This window comes from Carassius gibelio, chromosome B8 (assembly GCF_023724105.1).
Source record: "Carassius gibelio isolate Cgi1373 ecotype wild population from Czech Republic chromosome B8, carGib1.2-hapl.c, whole genome shotgun sequence".
Lineage (NCBI taxonomy): Eukaryota > Metazoa > Chordata > Actinopteri > Cypriniformes > Cyprinidae > Carassius > Carassius gibelio.
In genome coordinates this window covers 12231291-12252419 of record NC_068403.1, presented here as the reverse complement: position 1 = coordinate 12252419, position 21129 = coordinate 12231291, and positions in this window count along the sequence as shown.

Genomic DNA, 21129 nt, shown 5'->3' with positions numbered 1-21129 from the left:
AACAACAAAACTTTGGGCACTTATAAAATAAAGATAACAAACAAGGTGTGCTGTCTGCAGCCTTGGTCTGCGCTGATCTTCATTTACAAACACGTCATTAAAATGAACTGTAACTCCATGAATACTCAACGAAGAGACATGAGAGATATATCTATAGAAAGCTTGACATGTCTACCTTTAAACTAAACAAGTGCTCCCGAACAAATATTTTTTGATAAAGTAATCCATATCAAAACAACGCGATGTCCTTTTTTCACGTCTCCCTCATTATATCTAATGTGTATGGAAGGCCAAGAGGGTCAAATACACGTGAATTTTAACACGTCAACAACACGTTAAATACGTGTATTTCATGCGTAGACAACACGTATTTAATATTATTTATTTATCGGCGCTGCACAACATGGTAAAGTAATTTATATATATCTTTAAGAGCTTCTTAAAATACTATATTACAATATTAGTTAACGCGTTAAATACGTGTTGTTTACACATGAAAAATCAGCGGGTATTTAACGTGTATTTCACGTGTTAAATACACGTGAAATACACTTGAAGTACAAGTTAAAAATCAGTTTGAAGAGGTCAATGTCATTGGCTGCTGAGGACTTGGGTCAAACCACTTCTGTGAGCTTAGAAGGGTGTACCATTCATAGACAAGCAACCACCATTTAACATGCTATAGATCAGCTTATTCAGCCTTATTATTTAGTCTTTTTTCTTTTCCGTTTTGTATAGCCTATAGAAATAATATATTTAAGTTTCAGTTTTATGAAATATTTATTTTATAATAAATATGAATTAAATTTTGATTAAAATTCTTTAATTTTTCAGTAATGTGTGATAACTTAAAATATGTTGTCAGTACTATTAAAATAAGATTAAATTGAATGGTATTTAGGAGATTATTGTTTTTGCATGACTTATTTCACATTCAGCTAGACAACCCTGTCGTAGCTGTTTTCATAGCCTAGGCTTTTTATTTAAAAAGAAAACAGCAAGGGACCATGGAAAAAGACTGTCGCAGGTGTATTTTTTTATGGTATTATTTATTTTATTTTTTTGGCAGCGGGGCAACTCAAGAATGCTGGGCACACAAGTACTGTGGCTCTTTTGCCCCATGGCCAAGATGGCCAAGCCAACATCAAAGTTAGTTCACTAACTTTTAATTCTAGTTTATTTTGTTATTGTACAAGTAACGTAATAGTTACAGTAAAGATGATTTAATAGATATGAATTACACCACATGCCTGTACATTCTGTCACTGTAGCATTTTTTTTTATCAATAACGTTACCTGTGAGAAAATAACATAACGTGGCAAATGGACTGTTATATTGTTCTTTGTACTAAGGTAAGGATTTTTATCACGTGTGGTGACCAAGATTATGGCAGTACAATTAAATACAATCGGATATGTGTTGTTAAAAATATATTTAGTCATTACTTGCAAATGTTCGTTCAAATTTACTTTTAGAACGATTGGTTTGAGCACGTTAAACAACACGGCATTAACCATAAACACGTAACACTGCACAACATTAACCCAACAAATCATTTAACAAATAGCTGTAAGTTGTAACGGGATAATATATGTAATGGAGGCCAGCAAGTAGTGCTGTGCAGGTAAACCTCACTCCCCGATCTCAAGAGACGCACTAGCGACAGACGCTAGTGGCTGTAGCCATTTAGCCTCCTTGTTAGTTCGTCCGCCTCCCATGCTGAAGACCCGGGTTTGAGCCCCACTCGTCGCGAAGGCAAGGAGCGTCAGAGAGGACCCGGGAGAGAGGGGTTACATATAGTATAACATTTCACGTTCCTTGCAGTTCATTATGATGACATAAAATAATACGATCAGATATACAGGTAATAAAAAAACTTATAAATTACCTCATCCGTGATCATGATTCGTTTATCCAATTTAGATACATTGCTATGGTGAAAACGCATTAAAAACAACATCTCCCATCGTCACCTGCTTCATAGCGTCATCAAGCTTTGCCTTTGTTATTGTTGGAAATGCGCCCTCTTGTGGTCAATTACACAAATCATATATTGCAGCTTTGATGAAAACACAGACTTTGATATGATAAATAACTGACGTTACAGTGGTGTAGTCTACTAACGTTATGTGAAATGTTACCCCCTTTTAAAAAGCAAGAAGATACATAACTTCGTTTAGAGTCAGAACTTTCACACTTTCATTCATAAATTCACCCCGTCTGTGTTTGCAAAGTGACAGGGATTGAATCGCGGGGAGGAGCGCGAGTTGCGACACTAGCCTTCTGTGCCCATCTTTGATCCTCAAATTGAGACAGGCCAGGACCCCTATGTTGTTCGGGCTCAGACCTGGACCTTCGTGGAACAAAGGACCTGAAAGCAGCAGAGCACGCCTTCGTCTCCCTGAACTTCTCAAATCGCCGTCTCAATGGAAATACCGAAAAGTTCAGAAGGCGAAACCTGAGCATCGAGCAGAATCTATGAGGGCTATGGTCAAAAGGTAATTTTTGCTCAATAACCTTCAACAGCTCTACATACGCAGGGCAGGAGAATTGAGAAGACTCGGCCTCAGCTTCTTCACCATCCTCAAATATCTCCTGCTTTTCCTGGGTAAAAACCCAGCATAGCACTAACCTCAATATCAGAAAGTGTTAAAGATATAACATTATTCTGCTGTGGCTCTCTATCGTCCGCCGCCCCTTTTTCTTTTTCTTTTTTTTTTTTTTACGAGCGCGAAAGGGAAAGTCCCTCTTTAAACCATTTAGACAGATCCACCTGTATTCTCATGAGCTCATTTTCTTCCACGCCTCAGCGCGGACAGATCCTGAACTGCGGAAAACAGATGGCTGTCTTTTTTTTTCTCTTTCAGAAGAGAGACGAACGACAACTGAGCTTTTTCCATTGAACACACAATGCACGCAGATTGCCTCCTCAAAAACATTGCATGCGTGCTCTTCACCCAAACAAATGAAGCAAAGATCGCGTGTGTCATCGGATTAGAGGTCTTCACGGGTCCAAAAATTCTTGCCCGAACCCGACAGAGACCCGTAATGTACTACACCGAACCGACCCGGACCCGTCTATTATTTCAAAAGCTGGACCCGGACCCGTGTAGATCCGAGAAATGCCTACCCGGACCCGACCCGGACCCGTATATTACTTGAAATCTAGACCCGAACCCGCCGGGAAGACACAGACCCGACTGGACCCGACGTTGACATATTCCACCTTAAATTGCTATTACAAGTCAATAAACCTGTTGCGAAGAATACAGCTTTTTGTCTTACCTAATTTAAAGAGCCGTGGTCTCTCTTCCTTGTACCTGACTGCCTGTGATGCATTACAATCCTCCGACAAGAAAGTTATTCATGTTATTCCTCTCGTTATTCCAAGTCCAAGCTGAATCCACTCATTATTTCAGCTTCAAAAGTCGTCACGGTGACGGATGACAAATGCTACTGTGCACATGTACATTCTGACTCGAGTTAATTCGCATAATAACTTACACTGTTTGCCTTTTGAACTATAATAACCATCGCTCGTGCAATGCCATGGCCGCTGCCGTTATTTATTTACTATCATCTGATCTCTGTGCTCTCTGCTCTGCATCGAGTCTGAATCTGAACCACTAAAACTTTAAGATTAAACGGTTCATTTATAATATTCTAAAAATGGGAGAAAATGTAAAACGCAGTTTGGCAGTCGAAGTGTCCCTCACTGCTTGCCATAGAAACATGAAATGCGCTCGAGACTGCACATGCGTGCTAGCTGTGTCAACCTAAAATGCCTTAACGCAATTTGAGCGTAATAGAAAACATTCATGTGACAGTTCACCTCAGATTGTGTTGCTGATTTGAAATATATTAAACATGAGTGTGTCAAGTCTGCAAGCATTACCGTGTGTGCACTTGTATTAACTCTTGAGTCTGTGAGCGAGAGAGAGAGAGATCACTTTTTTTGGCTCACTCTTTTCTTTTACTAATTTTACAAGTTACAAAAAACACAAGCAGTCTTTGATAACGGCCGGATGTTCTCCGAGTCCGATGACTCCGATCGGCGATCGCACGGGTATTACACACAATGATAAACAGACCCGGGACCCGAGGTAATAGATTCGGACCCGACCCGGACCCGGCTGATGATTTAAAATATAGACCCGAACCCGTACGGGTCTCGGGTGCACTGTGAAGACCTCTACATCGGATGTCAAATAACGCCGACACGGATGCACACATCGTCTAAACGCTTCCCAGCAAACATTTGGACGTCTTTTGACCGTTGAAAAGACGTCCATCCGAGACGTCCCGTCATGGTTGAAAAATAGTTCCAAAATTAAAGTTGAACCGACGTCTTTGACGTCTTCTAGACGTGAACTGCACGTCTTTTCTGCACGTCCCTGGACGTCTAAATGTGTCGATTTCTGGACGTCGTTGTCTTCTGAATTTTTAAATGCGTTGCTGCATAGTTTAAGTGTATGTATATAAAAGCCTGCATATAAAATAATCTCACACCCACTGTGTAACATCGTGAAAGGCAATCAATTATGTCTTGAGGTTTAAAACATCTTGACAAAAGTTCAAGATCGGTCCAGTCAGACATGAACGTCCATAAAATATCTTAATCAAGAGTACATCACTAACAATAACACATTATTTGTGGACATATGCAAAAAAAGAAGTATGTTCTGATTTAGCACACTTTATTGTTTTTGAACAGTTTAGCATCTGTTAACCAAAATAAAATACTAATTACAAAATACTGAATTATTATATAAAGGGGAAATTCTTTCATTTACTCACCCTCATGTTTCAAACCTGAATACCTTTCTGTGTTCTGATGATATTGTTTTCATGTTTGCTTTAGTGGGACATTGACAAATAAGAATCTTAAAGATGATAATATATTTAGAAATTTGTTTTTCAATTTTATCTTTTTATCCATTTTGGATTCCTGAAATAAATTTACAGGCCTAGCATTTTTTTCATCAGCAATATGATTTAATGAGGGGCATCACTGAATAAAAAGGGCTGAAATACTCAATCTTAAAGTCCATTATTATTGTTCAAAATTTCTATTTGCAGTGTTTATTAATGTTTTTAATATATAATATAAATCAATATTAATTGCATTTATTTTAAAATACATTAATCATATAATATTAAGAACATTATTAATATTTGAACATGTGGCATAAACACCTAGCAGAAGCCATTGTTGTCTTGTGACATGAAAATCATAAAACACAAGACCCTCATCATAAAATATGTTTGAAATCATTGCTATTTATGAAATCAAAGTGGGGTAAATGTTTTTAAACTGTATAGTACCGACATTAATTAAAATATTACATTTCTGAGAATGTTTTCTACTAGAATGTTAAAAGATGGTTTCTTTTTATCAGTTCTTTATTAATCTTGTCATTGACTTACACAGTTGTCTCATAAACACACAGATATTTGGAAGAATGTTTGTAACCAAGCAGATCTCACAATCCATTAACTGCCACTGTAGGAAAAATTATTATGATCTTAACATAAGGGTGAGAAAATTATGACTATTTTCATTTTTGGATGAACTATCCCTTAAAAACAAACTACAGTTGTTTGGCTCATTTCTTGTAACCTCCACCCCCATCTCTTCCCGGAGCAAGCTTCAGGTGTCCATTGCTACATCCCATTCAGAGTCTCCACCTCTTCACAGCATCTGAGGGAAGAGAATACATTTCTTTTTAAAATAAATAAAATAAAACATTTGAGATAAATGACATGCACTTATTTTCAAAATATCTTTATGGTCTACAGCTAAAAAACCCTTGGACCAAGATGAATGAATCATGAATGAAACATTAGAAAAAAAGGTAATCAACAAGCATTAGATTTTATTTTTATTGTACAAAAGGTGTTATGATTTAATGTGATGCCCTTGAGAAACACTCACAGTGTAACTGTGAGAAAGTGAACAGGACATTTCTGATAAGACAGGAGAGCTGTGATGTCCCCTGAATAATTAATTAAAGCGTACCAATAAAAATCACATCAATATAAGTAACTTTTAGCTTTCTAACGTTAGCTAATTTTAGCCATACTCAGTGAATTTCAGTTGACAACGTGGGCATCATTTCTCTTGGTTCCTTCGTGTCAAACAAGTAAAACTCAAGCACGTTAATCAAATAATACAAAATGTACTTACCCCACGGTAGATTTTATGTAATTTATATCGACAAATCCCCCTCCAAGAGTCCTCTTCGAGTCCTCTCCTCCTCGTGGTGGTTGCCTGCTTGATGTACCGGAACTTCCGGAAGGGAACTTCTGGAAGAAAGCGAGATCTCGCGAGATAATCTATCCTATCGCGGGATTTTGTAATATCACGAAATACATCAGTATGTTTTGTGTCTACATCTTGGCAGCACCGTTTTGGCAATTACATCCAACTCAGACCGAAATTGTGACCGGTTATATATCTGTTTCACATGTATATGCATAGATTCAATAAAAATAATAACAACAAATACATAAAACAGGTTTAAATAATGACTAAATTGCAGCATTGCTTTGCAATCACTTAACCACACTGGGCTCTTTGTGATTATATATTTTTTAAACAAGATAAAGTGAATATATTTACTTTGTATATAATTTTTTTCCCTTTCCTCCTGTTCTTGCTTGGACATCTTTTCACAAACCATGACGAGACGTGTAAAAGACGTCAGTGGATGTCTATTCACAACCTCTTTAAAACCTCTTAAAAACTACTTGGTGCACTTTAATTAAATATTGCAGTATTAATCAAGGTGTAAGCACAGCTTTTGCATATTCCACAAGGATTTCACAGAGGGTCATGATGGACGTGTAACGCACGTGTAAATGACGTCACTAGGTGACGTCCTCTCACAACCAATTCACAACGCGGGTAAATATTGAACTACACGTATCTAAAAGTCAAAGAAACAATTATACATGAAACCCCATATAACTATAAACGTGTACAAACATATCTGAATGCATTTTTAGGAAATCTTCTGCGTTACATATTTCTACCGATTTATGCCGTCCTACCGTGACTATTTTTGTCCGGCCACACTACGTTGCCGTCGGACCAATGTTTGCTGGGTTGCTAGTTGTCGCCATGATAAACAGAGAAAGATCGCCCTTACCGGTTCTTTCAGATGCACTCTTCAAACAAAACAGTCAGTCAAGATGAAGAAGAAAATGACGTGCTCTCCCGGTGCTGATATATAGTCGCCGGCCAACAAGTTGGTTTTTTTTTCAATGTATGCTTCAGACATGGGTCACAACGAGGTGTTCCCCAAAGCGCCCTCTAGAGGACGCAGTTCGAAGTTCCCTCGAAAGGGAACTTGAGTGAAGCATTACTTAAAATTCAAAACTTTCAAGGACTAAGAGAAGGGCTACCTTGGTTCCAAATGCTGTAACTTTTGATAACTTCATGATATCACCTTAAAATGTAATTCACTTACAGCACATGTTGTAGAACATGACCAAAAAAAAATGTCTCCTACCTTATTTATCTTGTGAGATATCTAATGGCAAATAAGAGAGATATTAAAAATTTCCCTTGACCTAGCAAATTTCACTTACATTTTATCACCTATTTCTCCACATGAGAATATTCAGAGGGCAAAGATTTTTCCCCTAAAAATATAGAAAGATTTTTATCAAATGATTCCAACCTTTTGACTCTCCTTGTTACAGTTTTTGAGTTATGAGTCATCATTTTTGTGTATGTCAAAACAAAAACAATACCTTCAGCGAGGTGAAGCCTCAGGGCTTAAAGGGTTAAAACTGTTTTGAAACCGTCTATAATCAGAATAAATTGGTTGTAACATATGAGCAGTTCATTCATTCATTGGTTCTGAACTAATGAATCATGGTTCGTTGAATGTCAAAACAAAAACAATACCTTCAGTGAGGTGAAGCCTCAGGGCTTTAAGGGTTAAAACTGTTTTGAAACAGTCTATAATCAGAATAAATTGGTTGTAACATATGAGCAGTTCATTCATTCATTGGTTCTGAACTAATGAATCATGGTTCATTGAATGTCAAAACAAAAACAATACCTTCAGTGAGGTGAAGCCTCAGGGCTTTAAGGGTTAAAACTGTTTTGAAACAGTCTATAATCAGAATAAATTGGTTGTAACATATGAGCAGTTCATTCATTCATTGGTTCTAAACTAATGAATCATGGTTCGTTGAATCTAAAACAATGCACCTTCCTTGGCTAAAACTCATGCATATAAACCAAACTCTCTGCAAGCTAAATGACCGGCCTGGGGCCCACATGGCTGGGCTTAAATTGCTTTACAACCCACCACAGCACGCCATGACATTCCACACGAGTCACGCGTGCAGCCTCAGAGAGAGTAAAAACTCTCTCTCAACACACACACACACACACACACACTTTTATTTACACTCTTCATGAAAGTTATTACTAAGATGTATTTGGTATTTGATAGGTTTGTGTGTTGCATAACTGGTTAAGCCATGTTATGTGATAGTTAATGAGTTTTAGATTTATAACTTGGAAATGTTTCTCCTAATTAATGTTCTCAAGTAGAGTCATGATTCTGTAACCCTACCCCTGACCAGGTCATAAAACTTTATGACCCAACTGGGAGAAACAGGAAAGCCCAGCTCGCTGGAATTCTTGTTAGAAAAGAGAAAAGTACCTTTTCAAAATGTATTCTAAATGTATTGCCTTTTGGTGCTCAGATGTCTTCCCATATCAAACTGGAGTATCTGCAATTTTATCGTGTGTTAATCAAACTTGAAATGTGTGTAATTGTGCATATGAATATAACTTTATTTTTCCATCCCTTTTACCTGCCATTCTTGGTATCTGTTTTACCGTCTTGTTTTGACTGAACCATTCATACATAGGAAATGTATGTAAAATGTATTTATTCTGGAATTACCATCTTGCTGGAATATAACTGTTGAATTCTAACACCATAAATTATTTGAGTGGGTGTTTCCTCAGAGACAGAGGAACTTTTTCCCGCTTCAGATCGTGGACGTTCAGTGGTTGTTCGTGCGAACAGAGTCGTGAACCAGTCGCTCCATAAGAGACTGACCCAGGAAGCTCTCAATGCTTTCGTCTGAACACTTGGTCCAAACACTTTGTCTGAGAGAAAGCCTGTTTCGAGGGCTCCTTAGGGAGCTCTCATCTTCGTTTTTCTGTTCTTTTCTTTACTAAGTTTATTCTCATATTCAGTGGTGGACAGTAACGGAGTAGCTTTACTTCGTTACTGTACTTAAGTACATTTTTCAAGTATCAGTACTTTACTGGAGTTGTTTTATTTTGAGTAACTTTTAATTTTACTTCACTACATTCCAAAGCATAAAATCTTACTTTAAACTTCACTACATTTCATAAAACATATCGTTACTCCCTATAATATATCACGTGCTCCGACACGCAGAAGCGGTGTCTGATTCATCATGAATGAACTGAGTCTTTTCAAAATAAACTTTTAAATCGGATCACAAATCACACCAAACGATTCGTTTATGAATTAGAATGATCCGATTGCAGCTGTTCTGGAGTCGACCACTCACTGAATCAAATGAACCGTTTAGTGTGAGTCTCCAGAAGTAAGAACTGGGAGATATTGTGAGCCGTGTGCGTCTGATGTTGCTAAAAGTAAGTTATTAATTTCGAAATTTAGGATTAATTATTGTAATTGAAAATCATATTTAGGTCAAAATTGTCAGTTGTATGGGAACTAAATCCGCTGTAAAGAGTGATCTGTTTAAGCCCACTGAAATGCTCCAGTGCAGACGATGCAGACACATCAATCAGCGTCTCTGTGTTTTAGGTAAAAAAACACACACACCATTAAACTAACACAGATTAAATAAAATAACTCATGCATGTTCAAATTCCCGGCTGCCTTAATATTAACAGTTTTATTAAAATGCTACCATATCCTATGTGACGTCTGTTTTTATATTGTTTATCAACAGTAACGTTATATTGTTTGGATTAACTAGACGAGTAGACAGACAGACATGAATGTTTATTCATAACCGTACTGAAGTAACTAAATCTTTTTAGCTAATGCTAACTGTCTAGCTAACAAGCTTGCTGGTGCTAACTTGAGTTAATTTTTATAAATAATGTCCAAATATTTTTATTCAACCACCTATATATATATATATATATATATATATATATGTATGTATGTATGTATGTATGTGTGTGTGTGTGTGTCTGTGTGTGTGTGATGTGATGTTCATAACATGGTAACTACAGTAATTATCAAACTGGGAAGAGATGCACCCCATTTGGCCAGGGGTGTTTTTACACCACAGACAAGATTTGAGAAGGAAAAAAACATTATGAAAATATAATTATATTTTACTTAAAATGTTTTTCCTAACTTGAGGCCTTATTATCATGTCATATATAACTGTGATGTTCTGTAAAACAACAAACTTTAAAATACTTTCTTCTTTCTGGTGAAGATCAGATGGTCATCTCTGTTTTCTCTCAGGTACATCACAGTGTAAGCTTCACAGTTAACATCAATCTCATCAGCGTAGTCCATATCAACAACAAAAATACATCTTGACTCCATATAGTGGTTATTTTGGAAAAAATCCCAGGTATTTTGAGCAGTAGGATTATTAAAAAAATATGTGCTAATATAAAATTAAATTAAGTAGCCTATATAAAATTGCAAACATCTATCTTTCAGTACTTTTTTACTTAAGTACATAAAAATCGAGTACTTTTATACTTTCACTTGAGTAACATTGAAAAAGGAGTACTTTTATTTTTACTGGAGTAATATTTTACTATACGTATCTGTACTTTTACTCAAGTACTTGATTTGTGTACTTCGTCCACCACTGCTCATATTCACCTCTCCCTACACGAGGGAGCAGAACTCTGAATCATTTATTTGGTAACTTCACATTCATTGAAACTTTGAAACTTTGTGCGAATCTGCTCGCCTCAGAAGACACGAGAGAACACGCCCAGCTCCAAAAGAACGACACACGCACGCTCGTCTTTCAAGTCACAAAGAGACCAACTGCAAGTATGATTTTCCATAGAGATTTAAATGCTGCTTATATGTTGTCTATTCCCTTTTTAAGGTGATCTGATTCCTTGTCGTCTTTCAAAAGGTTACTTTCTGTGATTTTGCCATACTGGGCGATCATTCTGTGATCTCGCCTATTCTCTCTTCTCACCTTCCTCTCTCATCTTCTCTCTCTCTCTCTCTCTCTCATCTGTATTCCGTTATGTCTTGTATTTATTTTTACTGTTTGTATTGTTATACGCACATTTACTCTGTGTGAATTGTAGTTTGATGTATTATTAGTTCAATTATTAAAATCCAATATATATTCATGATTGCTTCTTTCTAAAATGCTCACATCAAGAAGTCAATGAAATGTTTGACCTTAGCTACAAAGCTTATTTGTTACTTTTCAGTAACCTAAATATTATAAGGACAGGAGAATGGTTTCATGGCCAGAAACAATTTTTCGTGGAATTATAAGAAGTGATAACTTTATTGAAAGCTGATAAGTTAATCTTAAGGCCGTTTGCTGGACAAACCACTGTTCGATTTGCATTAATTCCCAGTAAAAGATATCAAGATAACTGATATGAAGAATGAAATATTGACATATTAATGAGTAAATTACAGTGCCTTGTAAAGAGTTATTGATATATACAGATTTTTCATCTTCAATAATTTTAATGTAACTGTCATGTGAGATATATATTAATCATATTTCTGATTAATTATAAAAATTCCCTGTATATCATTTGAGTTCATTTGAATGTAGCTACTATCCAGAGCGGCTACATGGTAATAGGTCAGGTATCAAGTTTGACTGCGTCACAGCAACTTTTTTTTTAATCACAATGTTTAATTGTTTGTAAATCGACGATACTAATTGTTTTTTACAAGACTTCAGCTACTCATCAATCTGTGGTCATCATTGCTTGATTGTCCTTTTCATGATGGGTTAGGGTTCATGATGTTCAATATAAGGGACAGATCAAGTACATTCACTCTGTGTCTATGAGACCAGGCTGTTGTAGCACATGCAGAATGAGAGGTGGCATTATCTTGGTCTAATAACCATGGAATTCTCATGAAAGACGTCATCTTGATGGCAGTACAATGCCAATATAATGTCTCCATGTCAGTGTTATCCTCACAAATGCCAATCACCCATGCCTCTGACTCTGATAAACCCCCATCCAATGACAAATGTTTGCTTTTCCATCTATCACTGGTGAAAGTCTTGATGGCCCCATTGGTCTTTGAGACTCATCTGACCACAGCACACATTTCCATAGACTGTTTCAAAACTGTTTCATCCCTTTAAGCCCTGAGGCTTTACGTCACTGAAGGTATTGTTTTTGTTTTGACATACACAAAAATGATGACTCATAATTCAAAAACTGTAGCAAAGATAATCAAAAGGTTGGTATCATTTGCTAAAAATCTTTCTATATTTTTATAGGGCCCTCTGAATATTCTCATGTGGAGAAATAGATGATAAAATGTAAGAAAAATCAGCATGTTAAGAGAAATTTTTCATATCTCTCTTATTTGGCATTCGATATCTCACAAGATAAATAAGGTAGGATAAAATTTATTTTTGGTCATGTTCTACAACATATGTGCTTTATGTAAATTACATTTTAAGTTATCAAAAGTTACAGCATTTGGAACCAAGGTAGCCCTTCTCTTAGTCCTTGACAGTTTTGAATTTGAAGTAATGCCTCACTCAAGTTTAGTCAAAGTCCTAAAGAATTATACTTGTTTTATTTTACTATGAGACCTTTCAGATTACATATGACATGACTAATTGAGCTGTATGATGTTTCTGACATATTAGAGTACAACATACTTAATAAATTATGTATAGTTATATAAGTTATATAAAATATTAAATAGACAGAAACATTCAAGGTTTTACATTCTGCTAGCCAAGTGTTCAAAGGATATTTCCAACTGATTTCTTTAATTCGTGGGTTTAGGTATTATTTACACACGAAAGATGAAATGGATTGTTTTGATTTTAGATTCATTTCAATTGTGAGAATCTGCTGTAAATAATGATATGCCATTTTCCACGATCAGAGCATGTGTTATGAAATGACAAGCATGCACAATGCGCGCACTTGGAGTTTATGTATTATAATTTGATTATGAATATCAATTATTTGCATGTTTCGAGAAGTTACGAATAAAAACGCAAAGTGTAGCATTCAGCCTTTTTTTTTCTTTGCTGTGCCATATGTGCCCCTGTGGTATGGAAAGCCATATTAACTTTTATTCATTCGCAGGATATGTATTCTTGATATCAACAATTCAATTTCCACTAGTAACAATGTTAATTCTTGATATCAACAATTCAATTTCCACTAGTAACAATGTTAATTCTCTATATCAGGAATTATATTTCAACTATTAACAATGTTAATTCTTGATATCAATTATTTTTAACCTGGGAATGCCAATGCCAATGCCAACTTTTATTAATTTGCGGGATATGTATTCTTGATATCAACAATTCAATTTTCACTAGTCAAAATATTAATTCTTGATATCAGGAATTAGATTTCCACTAGTAACAATTGCTATTTTTGATGTCAACAATTACATTTCCACTAGTAACAATGTTAATTCTTGATATCAGGAATTAGATTTCTACTAGTAACAATTGCTATTTTTGATATCAACAATTCAATTTCCACTAGTAACAATGTTAATTCTTGATATCAGGAATTGTATTTTCACTAGTTAAATGTCACCATAGGCTTCCATTCAAATTTAATTGTTGATATCAAGAATTGTTTTCTTACTAGTTGAAATTCCGATTTCACATATCAGAATTCTTACTAGTAAAGACCTTTATTTTTGATATCAGTAATCGCATGGTTACTAGTACAGACATCTATTCCTGATATCAACAATTTAATTCTTGATATCAACAATTTAATTGTTACTAGTGACAATGTTCATTTCTGATATCATGAATGTAATTGTTACTAGTAATAAAAGACATTTTAGATATCAGAAATTATATTGATATCAGAAATAATTTTTCAGATATCAAAAATAACAATTGTAACATGTTGAAATACATTTTCTGATATCAAGAATTAACATTTGAACTAGTAACAAATAAATTGTTGATATCAAGAATTCACATTTTTACTAGTAACAAAGTAATTATTGATATCAACAAAGGCAGTTGATATCTGAAATTGTCCTTGCAACTAGTGAAAATAGTTTTGAATATTAATGAATATTAATGAGATTTTCGACACTCCTCCTTTTTCAGCATTGGCCAAAGATGGCAGAAGAACGTCCATGTGCAGAAACAGTTCCTCCTTTATTTATTTGTTTTGTCAGTGAAACTTGAAAATTATATTATGGCTGGATTCATTTGTAAAATGTTTGTTAATTGTAAAAAAAAAAAAAAAAAAAAGGTGTGTATTTTTGTTTTTATTACACTTTCTTCTAATACATCAAATAAAAAATACATCTAAAGGAAAAAATATAACTGATAACAATGCATCATACAAACGGTTTACTGGACTTATTTTTTTTTTTTTTTTTTTTTTTTTGGAATATCGTTGGCTACATGAACGAGTCATGTCCTAAAAGGAATAATTTTTTATATAACATGTTATCCGGTTCTTGAAGCATTGGTGGACAAGAGGAATGGTAAATAAATGTACACTGTTATACAAGCTGTATAATCACTACTTTACATTGTAGCAAAGTGTCATTTCTTCAGTACTGTCATATGAAGAAGTATAATAAAAAAACAAAACGCGAGAGGTGTACTCAAAGCCAGCCAGTCCAACAATCCCTACAATCTGTAATTTATGACTCTTGAAAAAGAAAAGTACTTATTTTTATTATATCCACAGAATGCAGCAGCGAAGGTTGTCTTCAATGAGCCAAAAAAAAAACTCTCGTTACTCCTCTCCTCATCAGGTTACACTTTCTGCATGTATTATCAAGCCTCTGTAACTAATACAGAATGCAGCAGCGAAGGTTGTCTTCAATGAGCCAAAAAAAAACCTCTCGTTACTCCTCTCCTCATCAGGTTACACGTGCTACCAGCAGCTGCTCGCATCAAATTCAAGGTACTGATGCTTGCCTACAAGACGACCACTGGCATGGCACCAACATACCTAAACTCACTGGTTAAATCTTATGTGCCCTCCTGAAGTTTGTGCTCTGCAAGTGAACGACGCCTTGTGGTGCCATCCCAAAAAAGTTCTAAATCACTCTCACTGTCCTTTTCCTGGACTTTGCCCAGCTGGTGGAATGACCTCACAATCTCTATTCGTACAGCTGAGTTGTTACTCATTTTCAAGAAACATCTTAAGAATCATCTTTTTCGCCAGCACTTAACCAACTAATACTAGAACTTTTATTTATTTTCATATTTAATAAAAAAAATAATAATAAAAAAAACTGGTTATGCGTTCTCTACTAGACTAACTGAGACTTGTCATGGCACTTGTATATTGTTGTTGTTCCCTTGTTGACTGGACTGCTTCTATTGTTCTCATTTGTAAGTCACTTTGAATAAAAGCATATGCTAAATGATTAAATGTAAATGTCAATAAAACTGAAAAAGGCTTAGAAGAATCCTTATAATCTGAAAACTTAATACCACAGCCTTAATCTTCCAGTTGAATTGGCTGATAGTTTAGAATTTGATTTTGCCAGGGGCTACTTGAATACAATGAATTATATTTACACTAAGTGAAAATAGCATATTTTATTAGCAATAGATTGTATTTACACTATTTAATAATATGAGTATTTTCTTACAGTAATAGTAGTTTGATGCTGTTTGTGCTACTTAGTGCAAGTAGTGACCAATATGTGCACCTCGTTATTGTAGTAGGCCACATAATAAAACAGTATAGGCTACAATAACATATTGAGTGTAAATTATAATTTTATTAAAAAATAATTAAATGGATGCCGCCCCTAAACTAGCCCTAACCTTATACAATATGCACGTTATTTTTAAATTTTCGATAATTTCGTTGAGTTTTATAGAAGATATATGCCTTTCCGATGTGATACGGCAGGTAAAAAGGGTGAAGAAAGAGCTCGGCAGAAGGCGGAATCGAACCCAGGTCCGTTGCGTCAAAAAAAACACAAACCGTATGCTCTACCAGCGGCACCAAAGAATACAACAGAATACTTAGGTCTTTTTATATTATTGTTTAACACTACAGGATGTTGGTAGGTGGCATTAAACAGCCTGTGCCAAAATAAAAAACTAAATAATTATTAAATATAGCCTACAGGAGCGTTTTATTTTCACGAGAGGGCAATCGAATGTGCCCATTCTCTGTTGCACTCTTTATTTTGTCATCTATTCGACATAAACATTCATAAAGGGTTGCACTCGTCATTAAATTATGCACATATCCAAAAAGGGGTTCATTGATATGCACATATCCAAAAAGGAATTAATGATATCTTAAATTACAATTTTTACTAGTGAAAATGCAATTTTAACATGTAAGAATTAAGTTACTGATATCAAGAATTAAGTGTATTACTAGTTGTAATTTCATTGTTGATATGATAAACGCATTTCTGCGAGTGATGACGTCATTGTTGATATCAAGAATACATTTCGTTACTAGTGGAAATGTAATTGTTGATATCAAGAATTCAATTGTTGATATCAACAATTCACATGTTTAAATGTTAAAACGGCGCCAAAACTATTACAGATATCAAAATGCATTTGTTACTAGTTACAATTGTAAATTCACATATCAGCTTTGTATTTCTTACTAGTAGAAATATAATTTTTGATATCAACAATGACATTTTTACTAGTAAAAATTTGAATTCTTGATATCAACAATTTAGTTGTTACTAGTTGAAATGTTAATTATTGATATCAAAAATGTAATTGTTACTAGTGACACTGTTCATTTCTGATATCGGAAAATGTATTTCTGATATCAACAATTGGGAGGGTAATTTCTGATATCTAAAATGGCTTTCTTACTAGTGACAATTACATTCATGATATCAGAAATGAACATTGTCACTAGTGACAATTAAATTGTTGATATCAAGAATTAAATTGTTGATATCAAGAATTAAATTGTTGATATCAAGAATTAAATTGTTGAAATCAAGAATAGACGTCTGTACTAGTAACCATGCGATTACTGATATCAAAAATAAAGGTCTTTACTAGTAAGAATTGTATTTCTGATATGTGAAGTCGGAATTTCAACTAGTAAGAAAGCAATTCATGATATCAACAATTAAATTTGAATGGCAGCCTATGGTGACATTTAACTAGTGAAAATACAATTCCTGATATCAAGAATTAACATTGTTACTAGTGGCAATTTAATTGTTGATATCAAAAATAGCAATTGTTACTAGTAGAAATCTAATTCCTGATATCAAAAATTAACATTGTTACTAGTGGAAATCTAATTGTTGATATCAAAAATTCAAATTGTTACTAGTGGAAATGTAATTGTTGATATCAAGAATTAACATTGTTACTAGTGAAAATTGAATTGTTGATATCAAGAATACATATCCTGCGAATGAATAAAAGTTAATTTGGCTTGCCATACCTGTGGCCCCGTCTGGTTTAATTGTGCTTTATGAGGAATATCTATCGATCTGATCGACTGATTATGGTAAATTTTTGATTTTTAATCAGAAGAATTTTCTGAAAATAAGTTGTGATTTTTCAAGATCTATGCATGTTTGGCGAAGATACGAGCTAAAACGGCAGAACTGCAACCTCTTTTTTTATATTAATTAATTTATTAATATTTTGCTCAGCTACATGTCCTAATTCATTTTTATGTATTATAGATTTATGAGAGATATCTTAGGATCTAAATGATGGTCTGAATTGTTTTTTTTTATTATTTATTTTTATTTTTTTGCTAAGCTTATGCCTCCTGTGTAGTTTTATGCGTGTTATAACTTAATGAAGAATATCTTTAGATAATGACGGATTATAGTGATTTTGGGCTCTTTTTAATCAGGAGAATCTAAATAATGGTGTCTTGTTTTGTTTTATGTTTTATAAAGTTATGAGCAAATTCATGACATTACTATTTTATTTTCATATGGGTATGGGGGTGACGACTTTCAAGTCAACTCAAGTTTATTCAAAGCCCCAAACATAATATTACTTACACATTCATTAGAGCCTAGAGATTCTATGCTTTAAAAATATTATTTTGTTATTTAATTCAGGGGTTACTTAGTATGTTTACCTGCCTCTTTCCAAAGTTTTAATTTAATTTTTTTTTTTTTTTTTTTTTGGAATGTGTTGCAGCCATCAAAATTACAATTTGTGTATATTTACAAAATATATTTAATCTTTTACATTCTTTTATTTGTACTTTTGTTAATTAAATAACAGTTAAAGATTAATTATTTTATTGCAAAACATTAACAAAAACACCAAACGATAATGTATTTGTAATTAAATGATTCAACTTTAATCTGAAACATGATGGCTTTAAGAGCTTTTAGACCTCTTCCAACAATATTAAATAAAGCAGTGTCAATTTTTCATTCTTTGCTTTATTCCATGAGCAAGCAGAGTACGAACAATGTCTTCAAGTGATGAAATCTGAAAACAGCCAAAGTCAACAAATTAAAATGGGGGAAAAAAGATACCAGACAATAAATTGATAAACAACTAGTGGCACTTCTCCGGGTGTGGGTTCACTGTGCACTTTGGATGGGTTAAATTCAGAGCACGAATTCTGAGTATGGGTCATCATACTTGGCTGTATATCACGTCACTCTCTTTTTATTTATTAATTTATTTTTTAATGGATACATATATGATATGTACTATAAATATTACTAGTCTTGATAGTTTTTGTAAAATTCAGTGAAATGAGCCATTGTTCTTATCGGAAGCTAAAAATCATATCTTTGAGGGACACGGCAAAAGTATTGAACAGGAAAGTCTTAGAATAACTTATGTTCCACAGAAGAAATAAAATCCTGCAGGTTTGGAAAGACATGAAAATGAGTAAATGATTACTCAGTGATTACATTTACATTTAATCATTTAGCAGACACTTTTATCCAAAGCGACTTACAAATGAGAACAATAGAAGCAGTCAGGTCAACAAGAGAACAACAACAGAATACAAGTGCCATGACAAGTCTCAGTTAGTCTAGTATAGAACGCATAGCCAGGTGTATATAATTTTTTTTTTTTTTTTTTTAAATTAAATGAAAAAGACAAGAAAAAGAAAAGTATTGGTGGTAGTAGGATAAGTGCAGGCGAAAAAGATGAGTCTTTAGATGTTTCTTGAAAATGAGTAAAGACTCAGCTGTACGAATTGAGATTGGGAGGTCATTCCACCAGCTGGGCAGAGTCCAGGAAAAGGTCCGTGAGAGTGATTTTGAATTTCTTTGGGATGGCACCACAAGGCGTTGTTCACTTGCAGAGCGCAAACTTCTGGAGGGCACATAGGATTTAACCAGTGAGTTTAGGTAAGTTGGTGCCGTGCCAGTGGTCGTCCTGTAGGCAAACATCAGTACCTTGAATTTGATGCGAGCAGCTACTGGTAGCCAGTGTAACCTGATGAGGAGAGGAGTAACATGAGCTTTTTTTGGCTCATTAAAGACAACCCTCGCTGCTGCATTCTGGATCATTTGCAGAGGCTTGACAGTACATGCAGGAAGGCCCGCCAGGAGAGCATTACAATAGTCCAGTCTGGAGAGAACAAGAGCTTGGACAAGAAGTTGGGTTGCTTGCTCTGACAGGAAGGGTCTAATCTTCCTAATGTTGTATAAGGCAAACCTGCAGGACCGTGTCGTTGTAGCAATGTGGTCATTAAGCTTAATTGATGATCCATCACAACTCCTAGGTTTCTGGCTGTCCTCGAAGGAGTTATGGTTGACGAGCCCAGCTGTATAGAGAAGTTGTGATTAATCAATGGGTTAGCTGGAATCACCAGTAGTTCAGTCTTTGTAAGGTTAAGCTGAAGGTGATGATCATTCATCCAGCTAGAAATGTCACTCAGACAGGCTGAAATGCGAGCAGCTACCGTCGGGTCATCAGGCTGGAATGAGAAGTAGAGTTGGGTGTCATCAGCATAGCAGTGATAAGAAAAGCCATGCTTCTGAATGACAGATCCTAATGACGTCATGTAGATGGAGAAGAGAAGTGGTCCAAGTACTGAGCCTTGAGGAACCCCAGTAGCAAGGTGGTGTGACTTTGAAACATCACCCCTCCAAGACACACTGAAGGATCTGTCAGAGAGGTAGGACTTAACCCACAGGAGAGCAGTTCCAGAGATGCCCATCTTTCTGAGGGTGGACAGGAGAATCTGGTGATTAACAGTGTCAAAAGCAGCAGACAGGTCCAGTAAGATGAGTACAGAGGATTTTGAAGCTGCTCTTGCTAGTCGCAGGGCTTCAGTAACCGAGAGCAGAGCAGTCTCAGTTGAGTGGCCACTTTTGAAGCCAGATTGGTTGCTGTCCAGGAGGTTGTTCTGTCCAAGGAACATAGAAAGCTGGTTGAACACAGCCCGCTCAAGTGTCTTAGCAATGAATGGAAGAAGGGATACCGGTCTGTAGTTTTCAAGAAGCGCTGGATTTAGAGATGGTTTTTTGAGCAGTGGGCTTACCCGAGCCTGCTTGAATGCTAAGGGAAATGTTCCAGATTGAAGAGAGGAGTTGATAATGTGAGTAAGTGAAGGTATGACTGAAGAAGAGATCGCTTGAAGGAGGTGAGTGGGGATAGGATCAAGTGGACAAGTAGTAGGATGATTGGACAGGAGAATTTTGGAGACGTCCATCTCTGAGAGTGGGGAGAAGAAGGATAAAGAGTGTGCATCAGTCATTGTGAAGTTTTCCTCAGTCTATGGTGTGGAGAATTGTTCACTGATGGATCTCGTCTTATTTGTGAAGAAAGCTGCAAAGTCGTCCACTGTAAGAGTCGATGGAGGAGGTGGAGGCGGCGGATTAAGAAGAGAAGAGAAAGTCTTGAATAGTGTCCGAGCGTCACAGCAGCTGTTAATTTTGTTGTGGTAGTAGGATGTTTTAGCTGTGAAGACATTTGCAGAGAAGGAAGAG